Source organism: Muntiacus reevesi, chromosome 5 (assembly GCF_963930625.1).
Source record: "Muntiacus reevesi chromosome 5, mMunRee1.1, whole genome shotgun sequence".
NCBI lineage: Eukaryota > Metazoa > Chordata > Mammalia > Artiodactyla > Cervidae > Muntiacus > Muntiacus reevesi.
The window spans coordinates 39,679,964-39,693,630 of record NC_089253.1 but is presented as its reverse complement, the minus strand read 5'-3'; positions in this window follow the sequence as shown (position 1 = coordinate 39,693,630).

Sequence of the window (13,667 nt, the reverse complement as noted above, 5' to 3'; positions counted from 1 at the left end):
AGTTCTCTTTACTGCCCTTTTCAGAACCCCCCTAGTGTGGTTCAGGGGAGGAAGCCTTTAAGGAAACCTGTAACTCTCTGCTCAGGGTCAACTGTGCCTTCATCCAGAAGCAGGTTTCCCGAGAAATATTTTCTTTTAAAAATTTTACATCAGCTTTATTCTTTATTGTCTAAAAAGTGTCCCAATGTAAAGTTTAATTGACGAGACCATTTATCTTGCTTTTTCTGCCTCATAAGCACCAGAAAATTTAGAAATTTCCATCTTCACCAATTTCAGAGGAATATTTAAAATAATTTAATCAATGGACTTTGGTGTGAATGAGGGAGAGAAAGGAGTGATTTTTGTGCTTTGACACTAAAGCTAAAATGATGGCCGGAGATTGTCAGTGCTAGCAGAGAGTGGAAGCCACCCTAGAAAGCCAGATAAGGACCCTCAAAATGCCTGGGAAGCATGAGAGTTTGGAAGAGAGGGGGATGGAACCCCCAGAGCATCTCACATCAGGTCCATTAGGATCTTCCAGCTTTCTCCCGTTTGGAAGAAATAGACCTGCAGTGAAACCATTCAGTTTCCCCTGCTCTGTTCTGTTCTTAGCCATCCAAGCTGGACTGACTCCTCCTGTCTCCTAGATTTTGGAGTCTGGATGTGTGTCTTTGATTGATTCCCCTCTGCCCTGTCTGAAGGGTCTCTCTCTCAGTTTTGCACAACGGTTTCAGGTGCTGGCGAGTGGGGCTTGCCCCCATCTCTGTGAATCACACTAGGATAACGTCGTTGCCCCTGGTTCCTGCCATCACCTCCTCCCTGCCCCCCAACATCACCAGAGTTCCCAGTATCCCTCCTTTCGGTCTCTTTATTCATGATATGGTCTAGGTTGGAGACTTTCTTTAGAGGAGAACCCAAGTGCCAGGGTTATACTTTATAGATTTTAGCTTTGAATGAACTCAGTGATAGATTAGTAAACCTTTTGATCTGAAGGTCACTTTGAACTCACAGACCATATTAATCATTAATCGAAGGAAAAGGGTGTTGTTTGATTAACAACTCTGTCACGCCAGGATGTATTTAGTAACTTTGAAATAAGGACTTATCTATTTCTTGCTTATGTTTGGAACAGAAAGACACTTCCGTGGGTCCTTTCTGGTTTGTACTAGGTGGGACAGAGACCCTCAGAAGCATCTTCAGGGCTTATGTTCACTCAGTTCATCCAACAAACATGTTGGAATGTCTGCCGTGTGTCAAGCCCTGGCTCCGCCCACCTTTGTCTGAACCCATGAGTGGTGGTCTGGGATGTCAGTGAGTAGTTCTGAGATGGTTGGAGGGATGCAAGACACAGTGGAGCATGGGTTGGAGACCACCTACTGGACAGTGGCCTCCCCCTGCTTCCAAGATGTCCATAAAGTCGTGAGCTCTAGGAGGCACTCTTCGCACTTTGCAGATGAGGAAGGGAGGGTTTCTTAAAGTGTCATTAAAAACTTGCTGCATTCTAGGGTAAAAAGAGCTCTGCTTTGAGTGGGACTCCCGTGTGTGTGTGTGTGTGTGTGTGTGTGTGTGTGTGTGTGAGCGCTCAGTTGTGTCCAACTCTTTGCAACCCCATTTGGCTGTAGCCTGCTAGGCTCTTCTGTCCATGGGATTTTCCAGACAAGAATACCGGAGTGGCTTGCCATTTCCTTCTCCAGGCATCTTCCCAACCCAGGGATCGAACCTGCATCTCTGACGAATCCTGCCTTGGCAGGTGGATTATTTACCACTAGTACCACCTGGAAGGCACTTGGGTGAGCCTCTTTAGTCTTGTAGATATAAAACACATACCCACAATTGGAGAGGAGATTCCAAGGGAAAGCCATCTGAATGCAAAATATTTCTGAGATGTTAGCTACTGGTTTGTGTTCTTTTTTTTTTAGTGTCTGTTCTTTTTTGCTTTGGCAGGTGTGGGCGAGGGGGACGGTGGTGGCATTGGTTCGCTTGGCGTATCACATGGAACAGAGAACACAGATGTGCTGTGTGGTTAATGGTGGGGAGGCTAATGGTCTCTAAGAGACTTGTGGGCTGGCAGCTCCTAGGTACAACCCAGATGCTTTGCTTAATGACGGAGGAGAGACGGATTTTGGGAAACCCTGAATAACCTCTGCTGAGATTACTGTGACAACAAAGGGATCCGGTTTTGCTGGCCAGGCGTTGGGAGATAGGAGGGGAAATATGCCAGTCAGGCCTGCAAACTGACACAATGGGAATGAACCCCCACCACTGGGGCAGCAGGCCAGAGCCTGAGGGGAGAAGTGGAGGGGACCCCCCGAGTGACCCTGGGAGTAGAGATAAGCTGCTCCCAAGTTCCTGGTTTTAAGTTTTTGTCTTATGCCTATAATCATTGTTATCTGTAAACCTTGTATTTGCTGCATTTGGCACATAAAGGAAGGGGCCGGTACACATGGTTTGTAGCACCTGAGAGGGCTGCAGCTAAGGGAAGAAGCGTCTCAGGGACCCCAGAGGGGAGTGCATTAGAAGTAAGCTGACTAGAGGTTCCATGGGGGGTCCTCTGGAATACTGCGGGACAGAACCGGATTTCCTGCAGTCCTGCAGGCCGGTGGGAGGGGAGCTCATTCAAAGAAGTAAAGATTTTAAAGGGAAGTTGACTCAATTCTGCAGGACTAGGATTTTTATATCACACAGAGTCAAGCGCAACATAAGGAGAGGGGGTGCTGGATACCGTCTGACCCCAGGCTGTTCCTACTGAAACTTCTGTTAACGCTGTAGCAAGAACCATACATGGTTAAACAAACTCTAAGAAGGCTGACTTCAAACTCAAAGTTCTGTTCTCTGGAAGGGTCTGTTCTCTGTGCTTTCGAAGCCAGCCAGCCCGTTGTCAGCCAGCTGAGCAGACGCTTTAATGAGAAGGCAGCTATCTGTCGACCGCAGTTGGTGATGTTTCTTGGGGCAGAGAAAGTGGTTCGTTTTTTAAAATTTGTTAAATTATGGTGGTGGATATTAAAAAACATTCAGTTTTCTAGGTTAAATATAAAAAAGATAATTTTTATATTTTCAGAATAATTGCTTCAAGTTCAACTTAAAAGGTAAAGCATATGTGAGTTTGTAGTAGTGTGGGGGGATGCCTTGTAAATGAGTAATTTTGGATTCTTCCAGTTGTGTTTCAAAAGAAGGGTGTTTGAAAAAGACAATCGACTGAGAAAAAAAAAAAAAATTTGACCGAGGCCACAGGTTCTTGGCCTTTCCATCTTGATGCAGGAGGCCTTGCCTGACCTTTGCATGAACCCGCGAACGGTGACCAAGGTGGTGGGGAGACAGTCTGAGCAGTCTGAGTTGGAAAAACACAGGAGGTCTGTCTTCAGGGGATTTTCCAGAGCAGTACTTTCCAAGCGTTGCTCAAGTGGCGGAACCTTCCCTGCAGGCAGAATGTCATGGAGTTGCCCGATGCCAGAAACAGGAAAGGTGAAGCAGCTGTGGGTGAAGCCGAGTCCAGAACTTCACCACCGGGTAGCCTTGGGGAAGGGCGTGTGCTGGACCCGAAGCCTTCAGGGACAGGCTCCCAACAGTTCAGGGGAATAAAGCAATAATGCCAAGGACAGCAGTGACAGCATAGAGCTCACCCTGTTCCAGGCACTTTTTTTTTTTTTTGAATAAGTGAATTTAATTTTTATTTAATTTTGGGGTATAGTTGATTTCCAATGTTGCAGTTCAGGTGTACAACAACGTGATTCCCTTCTATAAAATACATGTATCTATTCTTTTTCAGGGCTTCCCAGCTGGCATTAGTGGTAAAGAACCCGCCTGCCAATGCAGGCAACATGAGACTCAGGTTCGATCCCTGGGTTGGGAAGATCCCCTAGAGGAGGGCATGGCAATTCCCTCCAGTATTCTTGCCTGGAGAATATTATGGACAGAGGAGCCTGGCAGGTTACCATCCATAGGGTTGTAAAGAGTCAGACATGGCTGATGTGATTTAATACACACACACATTCTTTTTCAGCTTCTTTTCCTGTATAGGTTATTACAGACTATTGAGTAGAGTTCCCTGTGCTGTATAGTAGGTACTTGTTATTTTATGTACAGTACTGTGTGTCTGTTAATCCCAGCCTCCTGATGACCATCAGTGACCCTGTGGCTCTATGTGTTCATTATCTCCATCACAGACTCAGTGCCCGCTGTGAACAGGTGGCACCCACTCACCCACCTTTGCCCAGTCCTTTAAGTGGGTAAATGTTTATAGCAGTAATGTCTCCACTTGGCAAAATAAGGACTTTGAGATCAAGAGCTGAGTTTAATGACATGAGGGAAGAGGGTAATTAAGGCCAGAAGATGCATAATGAAAATGCTATGTGGGGCAGGGACAAAGGGTTCCTCATCCACAGCAAAGGCAAAATCAATTGCACATAATCTTTATATCAGACTTTGGCTGTTGGATGAATATTAACAGATATTCATGAATAGGATAAATTTTTGATCTGATCTATGGTAACTGGGTTTCCTTGGTGGCTCAGCCCGTAAAGAATCCACCTGCAATGCAGGAGGCCTAGGTTAGATTCCTGGGTTGGGAAGACGCCTTGGAGAAGAGAATGTTTATCCACTCCAGTATTCTTGCCTGGAGGATCCCATGGACAGAGGAGCCTGGAAGGCTACAGTTCGTAGGACTGCAAAGAGTCGGACATGACTGAGTTACTAAGCACGCAGGCATGATACCTTTGGACAGGAAGTCCCTGCAGGATATGGACACTGACTATCTCTCTCAGGACTGAAGCAAGAAAGTGTGTCCTCTCTACTGGCAAGTGGTGGGAGTAAAGTTAATCTTTTCCTTTTGTACCTCTTTGATGCAAATCCAGGATTGATGCTGCACAGAGTCACATGCCACTCCCCCCCCCCCCCCCCGCCCCCAGCCCCTTGCCCCTCACCAGACCCCCTGTGACTGCAGCAGAGCTTGCCTGGGTGCTCTGGAGTCTCAGGGAGCCCATTCCGGCACACTGTATCAGGAGCAGGCTTCACTACCATCTAGGCTCAGGGATAAAGCAAGAAGTTCCAGTATGTCTTGCTCACATGCAGACACTGAGGATTCTGTTCTTACATAAGTCTGCGTGGTGGGTGGCTGACCAGGGCAGCCCTGGGACTTCACAGGGCAATAGGAAAAGTGTTAGAGCACTTCACAGTGCTCTAACAGTGAAGAAATTATTTTATAGGGGCTCACATTCAGGATTTCTAATCTGCAATGCTGGTCTCTGGAAGGGTGGGGCAGGGGTGGAGTTAATCAAGCCTTGTCTAACAGCATTACCCAGATGCCAAACAGGAGGACCCGGCCAGTTAGTAATATTAAGAAAAGTGTGGCAAGGATATTTGGTGTGGTTGAGCTGTCATCTTCCAAACACAGGTAAGTAATCCTGGAGTGTGAAGTCAAGTGGGCCTTAGGAAGCATTACTACAAACAAAGCTAGTGGAGGTGATGGAATTCTAGCTGAGCTATTTCAAATCTTAAATGATGATGCTGTGAAAGTGCTGCACTCAATATGCCAGCAAATTTGGAAAACTCAGCAGTGGCCACAGGACTGGAAAAGGTCAGTTTTCATTCCCATCCTAAATAAAGGCAATACCAAAGAATGTTCAGACTACCACACAATTGCACTCATTTCACATGCTAGGAAGGTAATGTTCAAAATCCTTCAAGCTAGGTTTCAACAGCCCCTGAACCGAGAACTTCCAGATGTACAAGCTGGATTTAGAAAAGGCAAAGAAACCAAAGGTCAAATTGCCAAGATCTGTTAGATCATAGAAAAAGCAAGAGAATTCCAGAAAAACATCTGCTTCATTGACTATGCTAAAGCCTTTGTGTGGATCACAACAAACTGTGGAAAATTCTTAAAGAGATGGGAATACCAGACCATCTTGCCTGCCTCCTGAGAAATCTGTATGCAGGTCAAGAAGCAACAGGTAGAACTGGAAATGGAACAACAGAGTTGTTCCAAATCGGGATAGGAATACGTCAAGGCTGTATATTGTCACCTTCCTTATTTAACCTATATTTAGAGTAAATCATGAGAAATGCTGGGTTGGATGAAGCACAAACTGGGATGAAGATTGCCAGGAGAAATATCAATAACCTCAGATATGAAGATGATACCATCTTAATGGCAGAAAGGACAGAGGAACTAAAGAGCTTCATGATGAAGGTGAAAGAGGAGAGTGAAAAACCTGACTTAAAACTCAACATTCAAAAAGCTAAGATCATGGCATCCAGTCCCATAACTTCATGGCAAATAGATGGGGAAACAATGGAAACAATGACAGACTTTATTTTCTTGGACTCCAAAATCACTGCAGATGGTGATTGCAGCCATGAAATTAAAAGACGCTTGCGTCTTGGAAGAAAAGCTTTGACCAACCTACACAGCATATTAAAAAGCAGAGACATCACTTTGCTGACAAAGGTCCATAGAGTCAAGACTATGGTTTTTCCAGTAGTCATATATGGCTGTGAAAGGTGGACCATAAAGAAAACTGAGTGCTGAAGAATTGATGCTTTTGAACTGTGGAGAAGACTCTTGAGAATCCCTTGGACAGCAAGAAGATCAGACCAGTCAATCTTTGCCACCCTACGGACTACAGCATGCCCTGCCTTCCTGTCCCTCACTGTCTGCTGGAGTTTGCCAGTGAGGTGGCAAAGAGCCAGACACAACTCAGCGACTGAACAACAACAACAGCAACTATTATATTGCCTATCAGACTAGCAGTTCCATTTTGGCAGCAGCACCACCATCTTTGACTATACAACAGAGTTCGTGCACTTATAAGTCCACCCCTTGGACTACAGCATGCCAGGCCTTCCTGTCCCTCACTGTCTCCCAGCGTTTGCCCAACTTAATGTCCACTGAGTAGGTGATCCTATCCAACCATCTCATCTCATAATAGTTGCTCAGTAGTGCCAAATGCTTAACCATTGGTGTATGAAGAGCAGCTTATCAAAGGTGAATTTTAATGATTAATACATAAAGATTAAGATTGTATGAAACTCAAATGCATGGAAAGTGAAGCTGTTCCTGCCCTGTTAATACAGCATCATAAAACTAACCAGAAAGATACGAGTCCTTCCAATAGGAGGAAGTGCCAAAGAGATGATGCTTTCAATTTGTGATGCTGGAGAAGACTCTTGAGAGTTCCTTGGACTGTGAGGAGATCAAACCAGCCAATCCTAAAGGAAATCAACCCTGAATATTCATTGGAAAGACTGATGCTGAAGTTGAAGTTCCAATATTTTGGCCACTTGATGCAAAGTGCCGACTCATTGGAAAAAACCCTGATGCTGGGAAAGATTGAAGGCAAAAAAAGAAGGAGGTGGCAGAGAATGTTTATTAGATAGCATCACCGACTCAATGGACAGGAATTTGAGCAAACTCTGGGAGACTGTGGAGGACAGAAGAGCCTGGTGTGCTGCAGTCCATGGGGTCGCAAAGATTCGGATACGATATAGTGACTGAACAACAACAAAAGGAGGAATTGAGGGAAGGACATTTATTCAGAGAAAAAAGAGCTTATACCCTGGCTACTTATAAAAGAGCTGTGTATTCCTGGCCATGGATGAATAAATTTGAACTAAACTGACCTATCTTAAATGGGATATCCCTTCCCTTGGATTTGTTATTCACAGCTATGGTCAACCAATTGGGAAATATGTATGAGGTTGCCAGAGAATCATTCTGAGCAATCATTTCTCTCCTAGGAATTTGAAACTTGGCTGAAGGGATGCGCAGAAGGTAAATTGTTGGTCTGAGGCATTTTAATGGGTTCAGCATAAAAATTCCAAATTCCTGCTTTTGGGGCTCCAGAGGGACCCCCACCCCTGCCTTTCTGAGACTTGCTTCTTTAAATCTTCTTTTGATTTTCTAAGTGCCCCGGGGCTCAGGGAGATAGGGTGGGAGAAATATGGCTCCTCTTAGTCCATTGCTGGTCCTCTTCTTGCTGGAGAGTGGGGCCAGGTCCCCAGTGCCAGTGGGCTAGAGGAAGGATTTCAAAATTCTTTGATTGTATCAGTTCCAGTGTTACTGAGATAGAACAAGCTCCCCAGACTGACTGCTGCCAGTGTCTCCAGGGGGGAGTCCCAGTTCCCTTTGCCTCTCCAGGAGGCTCTTCAAGATCAGCCAGGCTCCTTTCAAACTACTGCCTCTGTGCTTCTGTGATAGGACTTGGGGCTTGTGAGATGTTGCATGCACCATTTAAAAGCAGAGTCTGATTTATTTTTATTGGCTGGAGGCTAATTACAATATTGTAGTAGTTTTTGTCATACATTGACATGAATCAGCCATGGACTTACATGTATTCCCCGTCCCGATCCCCTCTCCCACCTCCCTCTCCACCCGATTCCTCTGGGTCTTCCCAGGGCACCAGGCCCGAGCACTTGTCTCATGCATCCAGCCTGGGCTGGTGATCTGTTTCACCCTAGATAATATACATGTTTCAATGCTGTTCTCTTGAAACATCCCACCCTTAAATGAAAAAATGGGAAAATAAAAATAAAAATAAAAATATTTATTTCTTCTTTAAAAAAAAATAAAAGCAGAGTCTGTCTCCTACAGCTCTCTGGTTCTCTTGAATATAATCCTGCTGGTTTTCAAATGAGATGTTTTTGGGGTCTTGTTTTCCTGGTGCAGGACCCTTGGGCTAGGGAGCCTGATGTGGGGCTTGGACCCCTCCATCCTTGAGGAAGACCTCTACAATTGTGACAGTCCTCCCATTTGTGATAGTCCTCCCTAGGCCCTCACTGATTTGGGGGGGCATCCTGACAATATTATGTCTCTGTCCCTCCTCCTGGCTTGCTGTAGTTCCTTATGTATTTAGTTGTGGACAGTCTTTTCTGCTAGTCTTCAGAGTGTTCTCATAGACATTTGTTCTACTAGTAGTAATTTTGGTGTGTCCATGTAGGAGGTGAGTTTGGGTCTTCCTCCTCCACCATCTTAGTCACCTGCCAAATCATTGAATATTGGATTTAGGAATAGGAAAAGGGAAGAAATCATACCGACTCCTCAGTTTCTTTTTTGTGCATTGGAATGACATTGTCTAAAATCAGAATACAGGAAGGGCAAAAGTTTGCTTTCCTTCTATTATTTTTTTGGGGATATCTATGTAGGGTTTTCCACTTGAGATTTGAAACACTTCTTTAGACAAAATAGTGAGTCTAAGCTGCAGACATAGTAGGTATAATTTTGTTCAGTCACTCAGTCATGTCTGACTTTTTGTGACCCCAAGAACTGCAGCACACCAGGCTTCCTTATGGTCCAATTCTCACATAGGTACAGGACTAGTGGAAAAACAATAACTTTGACTATATGGACCTTTGTAGGCAAAGTGATGTCTCTGCTTTTTAATAACACTGTCTAGGTTCATCATAGCTTTTCCTGCAAGGAGCAGGTGTCTTTTAATAGCATGGCTGCAGTCACCATCCTGCAGTGATTTTGGAGACCACGATAATAAAAGTCTGTCACTGTTTCCATTTATATAGCAGATACAGGTGCACACTAAGTCCCTATCAGTGGCAGGAGCACCAGAGAAGATCATATAAAATGAAAAGAGAAGAAGCCCAAGGATGCACTTTTAGAACTCTGATTTTAAGTAGAGCATTGAGAAGATAGAGCCAGCAAAGAAGATATCAGAAATGGCTAGACAAACTATAGGAGAAATAGAAATGTATCTTCCTACTGTAGACTTAAAAAAAATACTCATGAAACTTCCCTGGTGACTAGGGATAAAGAATCCACCTGTCAGTGCAGGAGACACAGTTTCGATTCCTGATCTAGGAGGATCCCACATGCCACAGAGCAGCTAAGTCTCTGTGCCACAATTACTGAGCCTGTGCTGTATAGCCTGAGAGCTGCAATTGCTGAAACCCATGTGCCCTAGAGCCCATGCTCCAAAACAGGAGAAGCCATTCCAATGAGAAGCCTGGGCACAGCAGCTAGAGGGTAGACCCCACTTGCCGTAAATAGAGGACAGCCCACACAGCATTGAAGACCCAGCACAATAAGCAAAGTTATTAAAAAAAATTCACAACCCACAAGTTGAGAGTTATGTTCTATTTGGTGGGAGTTTTTAGGACTGCAAGCCTGGGAGATAGCACTTCAAGTAACTCTGAGAGAACTGCTCTGAGGAGGTGAGGGGAGGAGCCAGGTTATGTAGAAGTTTTGCAACAAAGGGCAGGTAGTTCAAATGTCAGAAGTTTTTGTAAATTAAAGAAAACCAGATATATAAGGATATGAGTTCACTGAAATCATTCCTTTGATATGCACCTCAGCTATCTGAGGCCAGTATCTTGCAACTCCTTTGCCAACAACACAAGAGATAACTCTACACATAGATATCACCAGATGGCCAATACCATAATCGGATTGATTATATTCTTTGCAGCCAAGATGGAGAAGTTCTATACAGTCAGCAAAAATAAGACCAGGAGCTGACTGTGGCTCAGATCATGAAGTCCTTATTGCCAAATCCAGACTTAAATTGAAGAAAGTTTGGAAAACCATTAGACCATTTTCAGGTATGACCTAAATCAAATCCCTTACAATTATACAGTGGAAGTGACAAATAGATTCAAAGGATTAGATCTGGTAGAGTGCCTGAAGAACTATGGAGGGAGGTTCATGACACTGTACAGCAGGCAGTGATCCAAACCATCCCAAAGAAAAAAATGCAAAAAGGCATAATGGTTGTCTGAGGAGGCCTTACAAATAGCTGAGAAAAGAGAAGCAAAAGGCAAAGGAGAAAAGGAAAGATATACCCATTTGAATGCAGAGTTCCAAAGAATAACAAGGAGAGATAAAAAAGACTTTCTCAGTGATCAATGCAAAGAAATAGAGGAAAACAGCAGAATTGAAAGACTAGAGATCTCTTCAAGAAAATTAGAGATACCAAGGGAACATTTCATGCAAAGATGGGCACAATAAAGGGCAGAAATGGTACGGATCTAAGAGAAGCAGAAGATATTAAGAAGCGGTGGCAAGGATACACAGAAAAACTATACAAAAAAAGATCTTCATGACCCAAATAACCACAATGATGTGATCACTCACCTAGAGCCAGACATCCTAGAATGTGAAATCAAGTAGGCCTTAGGAAGCATTGCTATGAACAAAGTTAGTGGAAGTGATGGAATTCCAGTTGAGCTATTTCAAATCCTAAAAGACGATGCTGTGAAAGTGCTGCACTCAATATGTGAACAAATTTGGAAAACTCAGCAGTGGTCACAGGACTGGAAAATGTTAGTTTTCATTCCAATCCCAAAGAATGGCAATGCCAAAGAATGCTCAAACTACTGCACAATTGCACTCATCTGAACACACTAGTAAAGTAATGCTCAAAATTCTCCAAGCCAGGCTTCAACAGTATGTGAACTGTGAACTTCCAGATATTCAAGCTGGTTTTAGAAAAGGCAGAGGAACCAGAGATCAAATTGCCCACATCCACTGTCTCATCAAAAAAGCAAGAGAGTTCCAGAAATACATCTACTTCTGCTTTATTGACTGACTACTCCAAAGCCTTTGACTGTGTGGATCACAACAAACTGTGGAAAATTCTGAAAGAGATGGGAATACCAGACCACCTGACCTGCCTCTTGAGAAATCTGTATGCAGGTCAAGAAGCAACAGTTAGAACTGGAAATGGAACAACAGACTTGTTCCAAAATGGGATAGGAGTATGTCAAGGCTGTATATTGTCACCCTGCTTATTTAACTTATATGCAGAGTACATCATGAAGAACGCTGGGCTGGAGGAAGCACAAGCTGGAATCAAGATTGCTAGGAGAAATATCAATAACCTCAGATATGCAAATGACACCACCCTTATGGCAGAAAGTGAAATAGGACTAAAGAGCCTCTTGATGAAAATGAAAGAGGAGAGTGAAAAGGTTGGCTTAAAACTCAACATTCGGAAAACTAAGGTCATGGTATTTGGTCCCATCAGTTCATGGCAAATAGATGGGGAAACAATGGAAACAGTGACAGACTTAATTTTCTTGGGCTCCAAAATCACTGCAAATGGTGATTGCAGCCATGAAATTAAAAGATACTTGCCCCTTGGAAGAAAAGCTATGACCAATCTAGACAGCATATTAAAAAGCAGAGACATTACTCTGCCAACAAAGGTCCATCTAGTCAAAGTTATGGTTTTTTCAGTAGTCATGTATGGATGTGACATTTGGATTATAAAGAAAGCTGAGCGCCGAAGAATTGATGCTTTTGAACTGTGGTGTTGGAGAAGACTCTTGAGAGTCCCTTGGACTGTGAGGAGATTCAATCAGTCAATCCTAAAGGAAATCAGTCCTGAATATTCATTGGAAGGACTGATGTTGAAGCTGAAACTCCAATACTTTGGCCACCTGCTGCGAAGAACTGACTTGTTGGAAAAGACCATGATTCTGAGAAAGATTGAAGGTGGGAGAAGAAGGGGATGACAGAGGATGAGATGGTTGGATGGTATCACCGACTCAATGGACATGAGTTTGAGTGAACTCCAGGAGTTGGTGATGACAGGGAAGCCTGGCATGCTGCAGTTCATGGGGTTGCAAAGAGTCAGACTCGACTTAGCAACTGAACTGAACTGAACTGATCTTGTTTTCACATCCTGAGTTTCCTTTTCTCAGGGCTCACAGTGGCTGTGTTTCCTTTTCTTGGGGAGTGGCTACAGTCTGATGGCCGCTAGATGGCAGGTATTCTTTTCTTCCTGAATTCCCTCAGGGCTTTCTGGCTCAATTGCTGATGACTGTGACAGCCTTGTTTACTGATAGGACCTGAAATATTTCATTCTTCACTACTGCCTCCTTCTCATGTTCCACCTCTTGCTATCACTTGCTCCTCTTGTTTATCTCTGTAAATAGTACTCCCTTCCACCCAGTTATCCAAGTCAAAAGCCTTTACAATATCCTCTGACTATCCGTTGTGTTAACTCAAGGCTCAGTCAGTTCCAAATCCAGTGAATTCTACTTACCAAACATCTTCCTATCATCACAATAAGATCAGAGAGAAAATTTTAGTGTTACTTGACTTAATATGGTTCCAGCCCAAATCAAAGTAATCATGTTCATGCTAACTTGGGCTGCTTCACTGCAGACCCAGGAATACCTTATTATTAACATTTGCCTTGGGTTGTGTTGTGGCAGTCTGAGTCGGAAAGACTCAGATTTTCTGTAAAAGAATTTTCAGACACAGAATATTTCAGAAGGGGTGAATTTATGGAGAGCAATGAGCTGAGATAATGAAGATACTGCAAATGCAGTGGACAGACCTTCTGACAGACCAGGGAGAGCTGACAGTTTTTGTGGATTGGTGGTGGTGGTGGTTTAGTTGCTAAGTCAAGTCTGACTCTTGCAACCCCATGGACTGTAGTCTGCCAGGCTCCTCTGTCCATGGGATTCTCCAGGCAAGTATACTGCAGTGGGTTGCCATTTCCTTCTCCAGGAGATCTTCCTGATCCAAGAACTGAACCCAGTTCTCCTGCATTGCAGGCAGATTCTTTACCAACTGAGCTACAAGGGAAGTCTTTTTGTGGGTTAGTAGCCAATTTTTATAGCCACTAGGCAAAGAAAATTCCTGCTTCAAGGTTGGCATTGGGTGATTGGTTAGGGTACTGTAGGGTGACTATTGGGGTGGGCATTTTTGCCTACTTTGGGGCCAGGAAACCTGCTGG